This window comes from Mandrillus leucophaeus, unplaced genomic scaffold (assembly GCF_000951045.1).
Source record: "Mandrillus leucophaeus isolate KB7577 unplaced genomic scaffold, Mleu.le_1.0 Scaffold148, whole genome shotgun sequence".
In the NCBI taxonomy this organism is placed as follows: domain Eukaryota; kingdom Metazoa; phylum Chordata; class Mammalia; order Primates; family Cercopithecidae; genus Mandrillus; species Mandrillus leucophaeus.
The window spans coordinates 5,716,841-5,734,327 of record NW_012101454.1 but is presented as its reverse complement, the minus strand read 5'-3'; the positions used below and the strand labels follow the sequence as shown (position 1 = coordinate 5,734,327).

At 38.4% G+C, this 17,487-nt stretch overlaps 1 long non-coding RNA gene across 1 annotated transcript in view; it reads right to left on the bottom strand.

Annotated features, from left to right (window-relative positions):
• Positions 1-1,187: 1,187 nt before the first annotated feature.
• LOC105535595 overlaps positions 1,188-17,487 on the bottom strand; it is an 83,767-nt gene continuing 67,467 nt past the window's right edge. The window contains exons 3-5 of the long non-coding RNA XR_001005461.1: positions 3,926-4,100; positions 3,254-3,461; positions 1,188-1,343 (exon numbers count right to left, since the gene is read on the bottom strand). This is a non-coding gene — a long non-coding RNA (uncharacterized LOC105535595). The remainder of the gene's footprint in view (positions 1,344-3,253; positions 3,462-3,925; positions 4,101-17,487) is intronic.

The following is a 17,487-nucleotide window of genomic DNA, read 5'->3' as shown; positions in this document are numbered from 1 at the left end:
AACCAGTTGTCAAATGACCAGGAAACCAGCCGGGAGATACAAACCAAGATATTTTTGGATAATAGGATGCTAAATGGGAAAGACAGATTAGTTACAAGCATTTGATTCTCAACAGATTTCATGTCTCCCTCTCTACCCCCATTCCAATAACCATATCTGCTAGCTATGAATAATGGGTCTTAAGCTCTCTTGGACTATTATGATAGCTGCAGTAGCAACCTTTTAACATAGTGCTTGCTCATTCAACTCCTATTATAATTTTCAGTGAAGTAAAATATCACAAAGTCATTCAAATTCATAGACAAAAGATATATCTATAGTGACAAAGTAAAGTATAGGATAAAATTCATTATCCTGATAAATTAATGAACATGGACAGTCGCTCTGAATAATTTGAGCCAAAGGAAGTTTTTCCTCTCAATGGTTGGATATTTTTGGCCTGATTTATCCACATAATTGCCTCAGCTCTTCATTTCATTTTGCCCATGTCAACACAACAAAGTCTCTGTACTTGATTTTGAAAGCTTCAGTATTTCATGTCACGTTAGCAAGTGAGACGCACATAGCAAATTCTGGATGGAGTTCTTGTGACAAATGACTTCTATGGTTTGCACGTGTCTCCTCAATGACAGCTGCTGGGAAGAAACATCACCTCCCAGCTGCACAACTTGATCCTTCTCTCCCTTGTGAATTAGGAGGAATTGAATGTTTGGCTGTAAAGTGGCACTTCGCACTCCTCTCATTGAATATCACAATTGTGCCCGCACGAAAGGAAACAAAAAACCTCATCATTGGCAACTGATGGGAGAAAAAATAGTCCTCTCATTACAGAGATAATAAGCAGGATGTTCCCCTGCAGCCTTCCTTCTTAATTCTCCTTATTGTATTTTATTAAATGATGCAGTTTGAAATTAAGGTTCTGGCAACCTTTGTGCACACTCTGCATAAACAAGCAAAACAGAAACACAGTTAAAAGAGCAAGTATGAGCCCCTCCCAAAAGCCATCTGCTTTCTTCTTGTTATGAAACTTCAATTCATCAGCACAACTCTAAAGAAAATATTTATAGCAGAAATGTAAGCTGCATTCTGAAGCTGCTTGGAGGCAGGGTCAGTGGAACATTAGAAAACTCAGTTAGGCTGTGTCACTTAGTAACCAATCTAGAACTGGTCATTTAACCTGCCTCATTCACTCCTTCAACCTTTTGTGCACTTGTCTACTCATCTGACAGAATTTATTCAAGACCCTCAATGTGCCAGGACCTGTGGTAGGTGTTTTCACATCATTAAATGAAGATAATGGTTATACCAGCCATGTGTACCTCTCCAGGTTACTGAAAGCATTGCTGTAAAATATAAAACAAAAACATCTGTGTTTATTTTCCACCAATAAGCCACTAGAAGAAAGTACACATTCATTTAGTTACATATGCAAAAAGTATAAACATGATTATAACTTAAGGGGAAATTTTGTTTTATATATGTACTGTCACAGATTTTTTTGCTAATTTTCACCTTGGTTCATCTGATAAAATATATTCCTATTTCTATTCTTACTCATTGTTCTTCTCTGTGGAGGGGAACCAGTGAACCATGCACTACAGATTTTTTTAAAGCCATTAGGCAGTCACGCTATGTAAACATACAAATAAATATACCATACCTAAGCAATAATACCAACATATACTCCAAGTTTGCTAAGCAAAATGTAATCTTGAACTTCCTTTCCATTTGCCCCACAATTTGTACTTCTCCAGTACTCACAACCACAGACCAAAGTGAAATCAAACAGGAACCGGGAGATTTCGTGTGAACAAAAAAGATAATTTCATTGTTTAGCAAGTGAATTGAAATGGGAAATTTGTTTTCACAGCATATTCTAGCCTATCCTAACAAATTCAGAATTTTTATCAGTGATAAGAGGCCATCACAAAGAAACCTAAAATGTGTAGCAATGACTTAGCAATTAGGCAGAGGGCAGTGAAAAATCCAATGTTGGAGGCTGGAAAAAATGGCAATTCGTTTTAAGCAGTAGGAAATCATTTGGCAAAAATTAAAATCCTGTGGTAATTTGGGAGGCAGACCGTGCGGCTTCTGAGCCCAATGACTTAGGGAAACAATATTGAAAGTGAACATTGGCTGTATTTGGCAGAGGACTGCAATAATGACATAAGCTCAGGAAAACCCTGGCTGACTTGCAAACAGAAATGAAAGGGATAAAAATCGTTCAGAAATTTTGAAGTTTGCAAGTTGGAAAAGTGACTATTTCTAGACTTTAAACAGTAAGACTTGGCATCTCAAAAGACTGCCACAAAATCACAGTGAAATGTCCCCATTGGATGAAATGACTTAGGACGAGGATCAGATTAAGTGTATAAACAGATTAAGTGTGTGAACGTTCTACCTATTAGTCAGACATCTTCAACACAGCCCCCATATAGAAGAGAGAGAAATGCACAGAAGCGAGAAAGCAACGAAACAAAGCAGATTTTAGAATTATGCCTAGAAAAGAACTTCAGGTGTGGTTACTACCACATGAAAGTTATTTAAAGCAAATAGATCAGAAGCCTACTGTGTGTTTGAGGGAATTGCATTGTTAAATAAATCATGAGCCTGGACTAAAAAAAGCCACTGACATTTTGAGACTTATAACCCTTAAGCTGCCAATGTTCCGTGGGAAAGAAGTTTACTGAGAAAACTGTGCAGCCCCCAAGGAGGACATATTCCCCCTCACCCACTTCAGAGGTGGTGGAAGAGAGTAACGGAAAAGAAAGAATATCTTGGAGGGCACAGCTTTCAGCCATAGAGGACAATGGATAAAAGAATGCCTCTCGAGGACCAGAACCAAGGCCTAACTAAGGAACACTTACTACCATCCCCTGCATAAGGGAACTTTCACCATGTCTGACCAGTGAGATGTTATCATTGTTGTGTGTCTCTAATCATCCCCTTTCAAATAGGAATGTATACCATGGTTACTCTGTTCCTTTCCACCACTCTATATGCGGTGGTATAGACAGTAGAGGACAACGATATATTCTTTCTTTCAGTTCATAGGTCACCTGATCAAGAAAAGCCTCATGCAGACATGACAGAGAGGCCCATGAATCCCATTAAGCTTGATGTAGTGACTAGATTGGACATCAGGATGTCTCCCCTGAGGCTGGATTAAGATGTCTTATGTGGGTGAAGAAAAAAGTAATTGAAAATTTGCTGATTAGAAGGGCAGATGCTGGCAGAGATTGTAAGTGCCTACCAAATATTCACGTTTTTCTAATTTTCCAAGCCCCTATGCACCTATCTGAGTGGGATCATGCGACCAGATGAGGCCAGCAGAAAGTAAGTGCAAAGGATATGTAAATTCCACCTCAATCTTGCCCTGCTCTTTGTCTTCCTCTGCTCTACTCACCTTGGAGACTATGTGATCCAGATGGCATAGCTACAAAATAGAGCTTCATCAGATTCTGCATGAGAGAGAAATACTTATTATTTATACAAAGTCATTAGGATCTGAGGGTTTATTTATTATCCCAGCATAGCTGAAGTTAGATTAATATTTATATTGTGCAATAAAAGCCCCATCCTCATTCTCCCTACAAAAGTTTTATCAGGGTCTATGCTGATCACTAAATTTTGTGGTGTGAATAAATGGAGAAGGATATGTTTGAAAAGATCCCATAAATGTCTAGGTTGAAGTGAGCTGAAGCTGAAAATGTTAAGGTATTATGTGCAAACACAGACATTTTGCAATGAAGAGCAGCTGATATGTAGGTTATGTTTAACTACCTATCTCTGGGCTCTTAGTGCCCCTCTCTCTGGATATAGGAAGAAGACTTCAAAACAATTGCAATGGGACATCATAGCTTCACCCTCAGCCAGAGTTCGAACACATCCAGGTATGTGTTACATAATGATATGGCAAACTTACAGCAGTGCATTTATTGGGAGTATAAGAGCCTCCTGAGAAAGAGCCCATCCTCAGGAAGGAAAGAGTTGAGCATAACAAAAGTTGACCCAACAACAAAGCCTTTATTATTGAATGAGAGAAGTAGTTCTGGGCATAATGTGGCATCTTCGTTCATTTCTTTCCCTGGCCCAGGGTCCTGGAGAAACAAAGAACCATAAGTAAAACCTAAAATGTATTTAATGTAAACTTCCTTAAGACATTAGGCATATTGACATAGCTTTAGTAACCGTGTAACAGAGAATAGCAAAAAATGAGGAGCAAGGCATTTCTGCAATTTCACTACCCTCTTTTCAAGAAAAGCCTTGGCGTCTTGAAGCACTTGTTGTTGATTCCCTAGTGCAAAGCAGAAAAAGGTAGAAGCAACAGCTGCCACCAATAAGGTATCAACATGCCCAATTGAATCAACAGCACCCAGCAGAAGTGGCAGTAGGACCCTGTGGGTGCTATTTGGCAAGTAAGACTTTTCATGAATACTTAGGAAATATTTCCTAAGGACCCTGAAAAATAGTCACAGTCAGGGAGAGAGAGAGAGAATTTTACTGGGTACTGAATTATTAGGTGAACAAGTGGACCTTACATATCAGTTAACTTTTATCATATGAAAACCCCTGAAACTTATGGGTTTATTACAAGGAACATTTCTTATTTCTCATAAGTCTGGGTAGATTGGGCAGCTCTGGTAATCTAGGCTGGGCTTGGATTATCTCATCTGCGCTCACTCACGTGTCTGTGATCAGCTAACAGACCAGCTTGAGGTTTGCTGAATGAGGTAGCCTTGACTGAAATGACACAGTTTTCTTCTACATGTCTCATTACTCCAGCAAATTAATTCAGGCTTGTCCTGTCAGTGGAGACAGGGGTCAGAGAAACAGCAAAAGAGCAAGACTTGTGGAGGCCTAAACTTGGACCTGGACCACCATTACTTGCATCCCATTCCATAGGCCAAAGCAAATAACAAGGCCACCCAGATTCAAATGTAGACTCCACCTCCGTGGGAAAAGCTGCATAGTCAATTGTATGGGAGGCAGATTCTAAGAGGGCAATGCCTGGGGCCTTGTTACGTTCAATCTACCATACCTGGTATTTTTACTTTTATTGCAATACTGTTCGTGTGGGATAAACTTGGTTACCTTCTCCATAAGTTTCCTAGAACTCTAGAGCTGGAAGGATCTTAGTGATCATGCTCTACTTCAACCTTCTAATTTCAGAGATAGAGAATTTGAGGCCCAAAGTGGTTAAGCAATCTGATTAACGGCTTATAAATGAAGGAGGACTACAAATTTCTTTGATTCAGCTTAGAGTTCTTTCCACCACACTTTACCTCTCTTCCAAGGATACTTTTAGGACAGAACAAAATTTGATTTCATACTCCATATTTTGTCCACATTTGCTACAAAACGATTATCTAGAAACTCATCAACTATAGCCAACCAAGCCCGTTGGTCTTTCAGCTATGGTTTCCTCATTAGGCCCTGCCCTGCTCTACTTTGAACTCTCTTCGGCCATGAGCAAGCTGCCCATGAGCATGTTTCCTGGCAGTGAACTTCCATAATCCTAATTATCTGCCCTGCCATGGGACTGTTTCTCTCTCTAAACCAACTTGCCCCAGAAGGTGTCAGCATTTGCCCAGTGATGTCTCATCTAGAGATAACTGCCCCACACATAGTTGCTAATAATTTTAATCTTGCAATTTTCCCTTCCTATTTTGTATCAATAGCCAAATTCTGCCTTCTTCAATTGTATTTTTTCTCCTATATTACAAGCTGCATTACAAACCAGAAAACTGAAAGTGTGGTATCTATTTCCTACCTCAAAAGATACAAACCCATGTTAACTGACAAGGTATTAAAACAGCTATTCCTCATGTTTTTAACCCAAGTGAGAGTGTTAGAGGAAGAGAGAAGGTACAACTTCCTGACAACACAATCTTGATCCTAAGAAGCTGCAACTTGAACATCAGGTACCATCACTCTCTTGGGGGCAAGCATATGTTCAAGTGACTTGTGAGCAGTGAGCCCTGCTTTCCATACAAACAGCATGACAATAGGACGAAAAGCTTCAGACTTTTAGCCATTTTTATGATTCATCTCTGTTTTTATGGGCATCCCAGCATAGTCCACCTCATTAGCCATTATAGAGATTTTAATTCTTGAGTTAATCCTGTGTTCATTCAGTAGAATGAATATTAATATCTTTCTAATGTAATTTTTAATTAAATATAGCATCACCATTATTATACCCAAAAGATCTAAATAGAGTTTGAAAGAGAAGACAGACACTATCACAATACAAATCAGCAAATTCTGCTCACATCCTTTTCAAAAGGCTGATCACCTATGAAGTAATGAGAATAAATTGTGAGATAATGTAGGACAGATCTAATTAAGATAATGAGCTACGATTATGGACATGATTTTCCAGGGTTAAAGATCTTAACAAAAGGCAATCTATGGATATATTTTAAATATCCTCCTTGGTCTACTTACTTATATTAGCTATGCCTCTTAAAAAAAGGAAAATATTCATCAAAAGTAATGACCCTGAGTCCGCTGCAACTGCAGGGTTTTAACTATTTTGCTATCACTGATGCATTTAATACTTTGACATCCTCTTTTTGGGGGGATATTTGCCTGGAACAGATTTTTTTTTCCATCGTGACATTCAAGGGGAAACAGATATTAGGATCAATGCTCTCCCTGTACCTTGAAAGCTATATTATAAAGATATTTTGATTTGACTAGTACAGATTTGGACGGATATTTCTGGAAGAAACTAATTAGACTGGCTTCAATAGCAGTGGCAGGCAAGACAACCAGGGGAAAGGAGCAATTAAGTTTTGTAGGTATGCCTGGGTGCCATCTCTGCTCCCTGTCCAAAGAGACAACTCAAGGGAGAGAAAAAGCCCAGAAATAAGAATGCTTAATCCTTGGTCAACATTATTAATAAGCAGAAATAAATATTTCCTGAGAATTGTTGAACTGCTGCAGGAGAGACTGGAAGGATCTCCTGGCCATATTACTTGATAGAGATTCAACATCGCTCTTTGAAAAGTAAGGCACATTGACCGACACCCACTAAAGCCAATTAGTAAAAGGATCTGCCATCCAAGGGGCAACAGTTCTCCCCATGTCCTGTGCCCTATCTGCAGTGACCCTCAAGAGGAATATTTAAATCTCATTAGCAATACTTGTGCCACAGTGGATCCTAGGCTCAGAGTCAGCCCCACTGGTATACTGTTCACAGTTGCTATTATGTGCATCAAGTAGCATCTTACCGTGGGTCTGTTTCAGACCATGGGGCATGCTCAGCTCATTACCAGCATGGAAATTGTAGCTCTGATGCTGTGCATGACTGCAGCGGCAGTAGACTTCTGGGGTCCATTAACTCCCCATCTCCAGGACCCTTTAGTGACAGCCTGTGTGGCTACCTCAAGTGGCTCTTCACTGAAATCTTGAGAGTCTAAAAATCTTTGAAAACAGTGGGCAAAACAAAAGGATGAAAAACAAAATGATGTATTTGAAAGCAAAGAAGTTGTTGATTCCTTGTTCCCTGGATTTTTATTAGCTTTTGCTTTGCAATCCTTTTCTCTATTATATATCCTCTCCCTCCCATCCCCTCATCTCTCTCTCAATCTCTCCACACCCTGCCTGTGTGATATCTCAGAAAGCATATTGCCAATAAGTCAGAAGACTTCTATTTCTAGTACTGGCACCAACTCTTACTAGATGTGTAGGTCTGAGCAAGTCACTTAACCTCTCTGATCCTCCATTTCCTTAACTCTGAAATCTGTCATCTTGTAGGATTGATGTGAGATCATGAAATTTAAGGACATTAAAAATGATAAACCTTCACTCTCTATATTCTCTATAACATAGCACTGTCAACAACATGTTCCCACTGCCAATATGTTCCATGGTAGATAAATTTGAGAAGCAAAGCCACTAGATGGAATGCTAATAACCAGTGACTGATATCTCGAAGAAGTAAAATTATTATTTTCAGATTTGCCTTATCTCAAATGCAATCCTTAGGAAGCTGGTGAGAGATCTGAGGATCTAGGAAGAGGCTTGAACACAGGAACTGCAATGAGAAGTAATGGCGACATCTTTTCCAAGGACCTATATCTATCAAACACATTTTAATAATGTTACTCATTCTTCTTACTTTAACACTTTCACATATCCTATTAATTTTCTTACTCTGTCCTCTCAGGATCCAATATGATACAGAACAAAGAGTATTGTGGACTTTGTAGGCAGAAAGATCTGGCTATGCCACTTAGCAAGTTATTCAACTGTCCAAGCTTCAGATTTTTCATCTGTAAAATGGACTCACAGATATGGTCATATCTACTTTAAATTAAAAGTACTTAGTACACGAGTGTTATGCTCCAGCTGTGGGGGATTATTAGCAATGCAGTAAACAGGACTCTCTAGGGACAAAACTCCAAAGTGCTATAATTGGGACCCTCTCACCTCCCTGTCCAGACTTATTCCTCCTGACAGTTGGCATTCCCTTATTCTAACCCCCTAATTTGGGTGGTGTCATGCACCCCTGGCTGTCTAGTTGCCACTATCCAGGAATTGCAGCTTCTCCCATATCCCAAAACTAGTTCCTCCCACTTCCTCCAAATTTAAGATGAACTCAGCTATTTATTACTCTATTTAACATAAGGTTGAGAGTGACTGGCACTCCACTAACTCCCACAAGCTATTTTTCTTTTAAATTACACATCCATTGCAGTGCTGGGGTAGAGGGGTGACACTAGCCACACAGTAGAAGAGAGGAAAGCTGCCCATTCTCCTGGACTTTGTATACAGGAGATAACCATTTTCCAGAGAGGTACTTGCCAATCAATCTGGATGAATATCCCTCTGCCTATAAGGTCAATGCCAAGTTGAGCCTCCCTCTATCCATATTCTACACTATCATCTGTCGACCAAGCTATCATCCAGGACCACAAATGTAGCATGCCCAAAACTCAAATGATTATCTTCCCAAACCTGTATTCCCTATCCTAGTGATAAACTGCTGGTGACTCAAGCCTGAAATTTGGTAGTTATCTTGACACCTTTCTCTACCACACCTCTGTCCTATCTCAAATCCTGGTTTCCGGCAATGACTTCCCAATTAGTCATTGTTCCCCTAGTTTTTCTTCAATCAGCTCTCAATGAGGCAGAGAGAATGGTCTTTCCAAAGAGCAAATTGAATAATTTTACGCTTCTGTTTAGAGCCCTTATATTTGTCCCTCTGGCCTATAGGACAACATCTAAATTCTGAGCCTGTGACCCTCAGCCTTTTGAGTCCTGTGCATTTTCTCCAGTCCCCTCACCGGTTTTCCCAGCATCGCACCTGTACTCTGATCTGTTAAACATCTCCAGGTCTTGGCGTATGCTTGCTACTCAGAAGGCCTTTTCTCCCCTCTCTGCTTAGAGAACTCCTGCTCAGCCTTAGGGATTCAGCTCAAGAGATACCTCTCTCTGGGCTCTACCTGTGCCTTCCCCACCACTCACCTCCACCCTATTCCTTCCCCATCCCGTATACCCCTATTTTGTACAAATCTGTTTTATCATGGCCAACATAGTGTGGTTACAATTATTTGCTAACATATTTGTCTTCTCAACTCATTATGGAAAATTTAAAGACAAGAACTCTGCCTTGACCATCTCTGTGTCCCCAGTGACTGTCATATCATCATTGACCATAGTTGTCCCTCCAAGCCTCTTGCTCCCTCTTCTAGTCATATATATTAGGACATCCTTCAGGCAACTTTGTGGGGACTTAGTGGCAATGGAAGAAAGCCTGCTTGGGTATTCAACTTTTACTTTGCCCAACACTAGTTGGAGAAATAAAAAGAAACAGTTGGAAGACAGTGGGAAGTAATGGAAATACTAGTTAGTTGTCTGAGTGTGTGAGGTAGTGGTTTATAATCCTAGAAAGCATTGGTACTTATATGGGTCTCGGGGTTGTTGATTCCCTATTTTCTTTACAGGGCCACCCTTAGTGCCTAAGTGTCCAAGCCTTGTCTTTCTCTCCCTCCAAATGGAGTATATTTAATCATGTGTTACAAGAAGCATTCTGTCTGTATACATTACAGGAGCTATAAATTTTGAAAATCTGGTTTCAGTTAAAATGAATTTATCCCAGTGTATTGCCTCAAGATATCTCAATATCACATGACAGTAATACCTGTCATATTTTAGCATTACATACAATGTTATTCCAAAGAAACTATAATTTGGCATTTTAACCATGATTTTGTGCATTATTCACATTTCTCTGACGTTTGAATCTCAGGGTTCTATATCAGTGCTTTGTTCTTGATTTAATTGCTATCCAAGGCACTTTAATGTAAGAATCATGTCTTTCTTTGTGCGATTGACATCCGTTGTCTTCCCTGTTGAAAACCTTTATTTGGTACTATTCTACAAAGGGTAATAGCAAACAAAAGGTACATTGAGGATTTATTCAATTTATATTGAAATATCAAACTGATAGCATAAAATGTGGTTGTAAAATATTTATTTTTCAAACCCACACAATTTGTAAACTCTCTCAAACCAACTAGAAATATAAATTCATCCTGTTTCTCTTACTTCCGTTATTTATGTGTGTTTACCACCACATAAAACAGAGGTGGTTTTCTTGGCCATAGAGTACAATATATAAGATCAATTTAATTCAAGGTTTTGCCCATTTAATTAAATAATAATTTCTGTTGGGGGTATGGGAAGGAGATACTTTCACAAATATGTGCATGAGCGATTTGTTTGTCTGAGGCTTTTGTGGATGTTGCTGCTGTTGTTACTTATTTTATCTCATATCTCATAGCTGAATTTTATTCAAAATGCTCTCATAGCCTGAAAGGATCTTTCTGCATTCTGGATATACTATTCTATACTATACTGATAACTATTTATTAAAGGTTTATTTACAACGTTTAGATGCAAAGGATAGGTTCTAGTCCTAGTAGGATGAGTCCTAGTAGGATGAACTAACTATATTTAGCTTGAATCTCCATGAATAATGTTAGTAATGACCATTCAACCAGATATTTTTGCGGTGTGGGATTAGTGATAACCTAAATCGGACTCTTTCTAACTTTATAACAGATGTTCATTGCAAATGTCTATTTTCCTTAAAATTCTGCCTCTAATAACACTGCAAAATACCCCTACATAGGAAGTGCACACATAGTCAAAAGCCATGTTTCCTTAATAGCTAAAGAAGAACATACGAAGTCTTGGACTCTTAGAAAAGAAAGAGAAAGGCTGACTCTCCAGTGCTCAGGTGTCCCTGAATCAACTAAAGCTGGATGATTGCTGGATCAACAGACTCCCAGAGGCCTTCAGCCATTTTCATGTGAAAATTTGAATTGATTGCTGATCCTTCAGCTCTTGAAAGATGGGCTTTATCTCTTTTTTTGGTAGAAAAAAATTTTTAAAGAGGCAATGCTTCCTTGTGGAACAGAGTATTTTTCAAACACGGAGATTACAGTATTTTTCAAAAGTGGAAGGCAAGGGGAGGAACAAAATTTTTTTTTTTTTTTTTTGATACGGAATCTCGCTGTGTCCTCTAGGCTGGAGTGCAGTGGCATGATCTCAGCTCACTGCAAGCTCTGCCTCCCGGGTTCACGCCATTCTCCTGCCTCAGCCTCCCGAGTAGCTGGGACTACAGGCACCCGTCACCACGCCCGTGTTAGCCAGGATGGTCTGTCTCCTGACCTCGTGATCCGCCCGCCTCGGCCTCCCACAGTGCTGGGTTACAGGCATGAGCCACCGCGCCCAGCCGGGGAGGAGCAACATTTTAAGAAGACTCAGCGATGGTCTATGACTGGATTCAGTCCTCCCTAAGGTGTGCTGCTTAGCATAAGGTTTTATATCATGTTTTCAGATGGAATCTCATCAGAATGCATACTATACATGGAAAACCCAGCCCAGAATTATGATAGCTAAAACTCCATTATGATAAATACCATATAATAAATACCATTTCAAGTTAAGTCCCCATACAGCAGAATTATTTCTGTGTGCTAGCTACAGTCTTTCACCACATAATGACATTTTGGTCCACAACAGACCACACATGCAATAGTGGTCCCGTAAGATTACAATACAGTATTTTGACTGTACTTTCTTTGTTTAGATATGTTTAGATACACAAACACTACTGTGTTACAATTGCCTACAGTATTGAGTACAGTAACATGCTATATGGGTTAGGAGCCTAGGAGCAATAGGCTATCCCATATGGCCTAGATGTATAGTATGTTATACCATCTAGGTTTGCATAAATATACTTTATGATGCTCACATAATGACAAAAATGCTTAATAATGAATGTCTCAGAACATATCCCCATTGTTAAAGGACACATGACTGTATTTGTAGATATGACTTAGCAAATGCTGTGAAATAAATAAGTCTACTTAGCAAATGATTTCAGCCAGGTGCAGTGGCTTGTGCCTACAATCCCAATAATTTGGAAGGCCAAGGTGGGAGAATTGCTTGAGTCCAGGAGTTTGAGACCAGCCTGGGCAACATGCTGAGACCAGGTCTCTATAAAAAAAATACACAAATTAGCCAGGCATGGTGACGTGCACCTGTGGTCCCAGCTACTCAGGAAGCCAGGAGGCTGAGGCGGGAGGATCACTTCAGCTTAGGAGGTCAAGGCTGCAGTTGTGTTCACACCACAGCATTCCAGGCTGGGCGACAGAGGGAGACCTTCTCTCAAAACACACACACACAATGAATCCCTGGTTCCTAAACATGTAAAAGGCCTTTTCTATCATGCTCATATCTGCTTATCCATACTATCCAATTTAGAACTCAATTTCACTTCCTTGAACTGACTCTCATGTGACATTGTAGTCCCAGGGATTAAAAATAAACATGAATGCTTGAAGGAAAGAAGCTTTGGGTAAACTCCAATCAACTATGTTTAGCATAGATAAGAAAGGTGTTTCCACATGCATTCAGGAGTATTTCTTACACCCATTCCCAGTATACAAAGTTCTACAGTTTTAGCTTTGTACATGAGCATTGCAATCTCAGAGCACAGCAAAAACCAGAAGGTCATTCTGACTTGGCTCTGTCAGGCCTCCTCACCATGACTCATCTCTTTGCTCCCAAATAGACATAAGAATTCAGTCCTGAAACCTGGCATCCTTTCTTTCCCAAGGCTGCCATAGAAAAATATACAATGAACTTCTGCTTTTAATAATAGCAGGGTAGGTAATTAAAATCAATATTTTCACTGAAGACAAATTGAAAAATACTGGATGAAATATTTTTAATGTTATTAAATTTTAAAAAACACTTTAAACAGGTTTTAAAAGCATCAAAGAGTCTGGGTGCAGTGGCTCACGCCTGTAATCCCGACACTTTGGGAGGCTAAAGCGGGCAGATCACCTGAGGTCAAGAGTTCGAGACCAGCCTGGCCAACATGATGAAACCTCATCTCTACTAAAAATACAAAAATTAGCTGGGTATGGTGGTGCAGGCCTGTAATCCCAGCTACTCAGAAGGCTGAGGCAGGAGAATGGCTTGAACCCAAGAGGTGGAAGTTGCAGTGTGCCAAGATTGTGCCACTGCACTCCGGCCTGGGTGACAGAGTAAGACTATCTCAAAATAAATAAATAAATACATACATACATACATACATAAATACATAAATAAATGCATCAAAGAGCTAACAAAACAGTGAGGAATAACCAGGTCAAGATTTAAGGAAGAGAGAACTCAGAGACGGCTTTTGCCTGTTAGCTTTTGTCTATCTGGAAGAGACAGCTGAGAGACTACATTGCACAATAGTAGCCTCGAAGGGCTGGGAAGACCAAAGTAAGAGTCCAAGGCCTACTAAGGTCGAGGAACTGGTTAAATCACCCTCTTCTGCTTTAGGGTGGGACCTCAAAGAGCTCCACCTTTGGGCTAAGGGGAGACTGTAAGAAATACAGCTGTCATTATCCACAGACAACATAATTGAGAATGTAGAGAATCCAAAGAATCTATAAATAAGTTATAGAAATTAATAAGTGAATTTAGCAGGTCACTCAATACCACGTCAAAACCAATTGTATTTCTCTATCCCAGTATCAAAAAACTGGACAATTAAGTTTTAAAACAATGAAGCATTGTAGTCTACAATAGCATCTACAACTCAAATCCTTAGAAATTAATAAAAGATAAATAAGACTTGTATACAGAAAATGACATAGCATTTTCAAAAGATATTAAAGGTATAAATAAATGAAAGTGTATACCATATCAATTCTCTGAAAATTAAATTATATTTCCAATGCAATCCCAATCAAAATTCCAGCAGTCATGTGTGTATGTGTGTGTATATGTGTGTGTGTAAGTTGACCACCTGACACTGAAGTTTCAATAAAATGCAACAGACCAAGAATAGCCAGTACAAGCATAGAGAGGACAAAGTTGGAGGATTTCCTCTACCAATTATCAGGACTTACGATAAAGCTATAAGAATTAAGCTAATATGCTACTGATACATAATAGACAGATCAACACAGGGTAGAGTGCCCAGAACAAACCCATACATATATTATCTCTTGATTTATGACAAATATAGCACTGTAGAGAAGTGAGGGAGCGTCATATTTTCAAAAAGTGGTGCTGAGTTGATTGGGTATCCATATGGAAAACAATGAAACTTGACCCTTACTTCGCATCATACCAAAAAATCAATTCCAGGTGGATTGTAGATCTAAATGTGAAAGGTGAAACAATCAAGCATCTCAAAGATAACATTAAAAAAAAGCAATTTTGTGACCTTGAGGTAGGCAAAGATTTATTTAACAACACAAAAGAACTCAAATCATAAAGGAAAAATAGATACACTGGGCTTCAATAAAGTTAAGAATATCCATTTATCAAAAGGCTCTACTAGTAGAGTGAGAAGGCAAGTTGCATGGCAAGAACACATAATTGTAATGCTAATAACAAAGGGCCAGTATCCAGAATGTATAAGAACACCTACAAATCAATAGAAATATGCCAGACAAACAGGCGAAAGAACAAACACTTCACAAAAGAAAATATCCAAATGGCCAATAAATGTATGAAAAGATGCTCAACTTTTCAATAATCAGGAAAATGCAAGTTAAAATCACAATGATTTTGACATACACACCAGAATGGATATAATTTTAAATACTGAAATAACTAATGTTTGCAAAGATTTGAACAACTAAAACTCTCATATACTACTTGTGGGAATGTAATTTGTTACAAGCATTTTTAAAACTTCATTGGCATTATCTGTTAGTCACATGTGTTTATGTGATCCAGAAAAACCACTCCTAAGTTTATACCCAACAGAAGTGTGAACCTGGGCACACCAAACAGCTTATACAGGACAATTTTAGAAACATTATTCTTAATTGCAGAAAGAGGAAAATTACCAAAATATTCATCAACAATAGAATGGATAAGTTGTGATATAGTCATGCTATGGAATATACCTATCGTTTGCCTGATGAACTTTAATTAATTCCTTAAAACCCTGCCACTAAATCAAAAACATTAAAAGAAAAATATTTATATTAGTTTTAATGGAAAAAAACTAATGTATTTTATTCTAATCCTAATAACCCAAGATAGTAGATCCAGATAGAAAATAATAAATTGAATAATGAAAACAAATTTGTGTATGTAATAAACAATGGATTAGAAGTAAATAGTTTGCATATGAAATGTAATGAAGGATTTTTTGCATTCAATCTTTTTTCTTCTTTCTACACCATTTTCTATAACAATTTTTCAGCATTTGGGGGGTTAAGGGTTTCTTGCTCTCAAATGGCACTGATAAAGTACAGAAAAGCAAAATAGAGGGCAAAATAAAGGCTAAATATGAGATCCCTTTGAAACAAGTAGAAATATCACATCCACTCAACACAATGAAGAACCACTGAAATAGACCACCTCTTTATCCCTCTCTCATGGCTTGTACATGCAAAACAACACATTTGGGCTCATGTAAATGTGGCACACAATTAAAATTTGTTTCATGTGACGGTCCTTGGTCAGGAACAACTGTGTCAAGATTATTGGTGAATGTGTCTCCTTGAAATCATTGTCAAATATTACTTCCTACAGCATATTTATTTAGTATATTTTACAGAGAAAAAGTCTTTATATTTAATAAAAAGGAGTCATTCCTTAAAAATGGTATAAATTTATAAGAGTCATCATAATGAAATGTTATTAACCGAACAGTCATTAGATAGGGGAAGTCTGAACTACAAGCAACGAAAATGAACAATCAATTGCCACATGAAACAACATGAGTGAATCTCAAAAATGTATTTTTGAGGCAATGCCACATGCAAAAAAAAAAAATGTGTACTGCATGCTTCTGTGTATAGGAAATTCAAAACATGGAAAACTAATCTATGGTGTTGGAAGTCAGAATAACAGATCCCTCTGGGGAAGAGGTCATTCAACAAAACTTGGGCATGAGCCGTGATTGCCTTCTGAGTCTGAGACAGTAAAAAATATGTGTCGTTCTGTATTTTCACTTGACTTTGTTATTCTCAAAGGTACGAGACACAATTTTGTATAAAATATTTGTGAGATTCAAATAAAAGTATTATTAATGTTTAAGAATTAATTCCGCAAATAGATTATTTTAAAATAAAGAAAATAACACACACAAAAAAACTAGCCAGGTGAGGTGGCGGGCGCCTGTAGTCCCAGCTACTCGAGAGGCTGAGGCAGGAGAAGGATGTAAACCCGGGAGGCGGAGCTTGCAGTGAGCTGAGATCCGGCCACTGCACTCCAGCCTGGGCGATAGAGCAAGACTCCGTCTCAAAAAAATAAAACATAAAGAAAGAAAATGAGGTTTGGAATAAAGAGTTAATGATTCCTGGTTCAAACTCCAGTTCCATCCATTTATAGCTGTCTGACCTTAGACAATTTACCCTCTCTGAACCTCAGTTTCCTCAAATATAAATTGGAAATGATATTAATCCTCTACTAGGTTGCTATGGATACTACTAACATCAAACATATGAAAGGACTTGGTAGGTTGAAAATTTTAAGTAAATGTTATTTTCTTTTCATCCTCTGCATTTATTGGGGGTTGTGGTGGGGTCAACCCCCAATTTGTAGCCTTCATTCCTTCCTCAAAGCACAGGCTGGTAGACTTGTTAAATCAACTAATGGTACAGATGAAAGAAAGAAGTACTTTGAGTTCAGCCAAAAAAAAAATTTTAAGTGTCAAGTAAGGACACTGAAAATTCACCATAGAACTCCTAAGAACGTAAAACCACACAAGAAAGTAGATAACTTATTTTACATAGATAAATATGATATTGGTGCTTACAATTATTTGTAAAGGCTCATTTGAAAGTCAGACCCTTGAAATACATCATAATTGTGTTCATATTCCCAGTGATAATGTAAATTTCTATTTTTATTTTCATTGTCAGTTAAATTTTCTGTCTTAGGAAGAGGTTTGAGTCAGTTAAATTCCTGCAACCATAATAATTAATGTAAATCCAT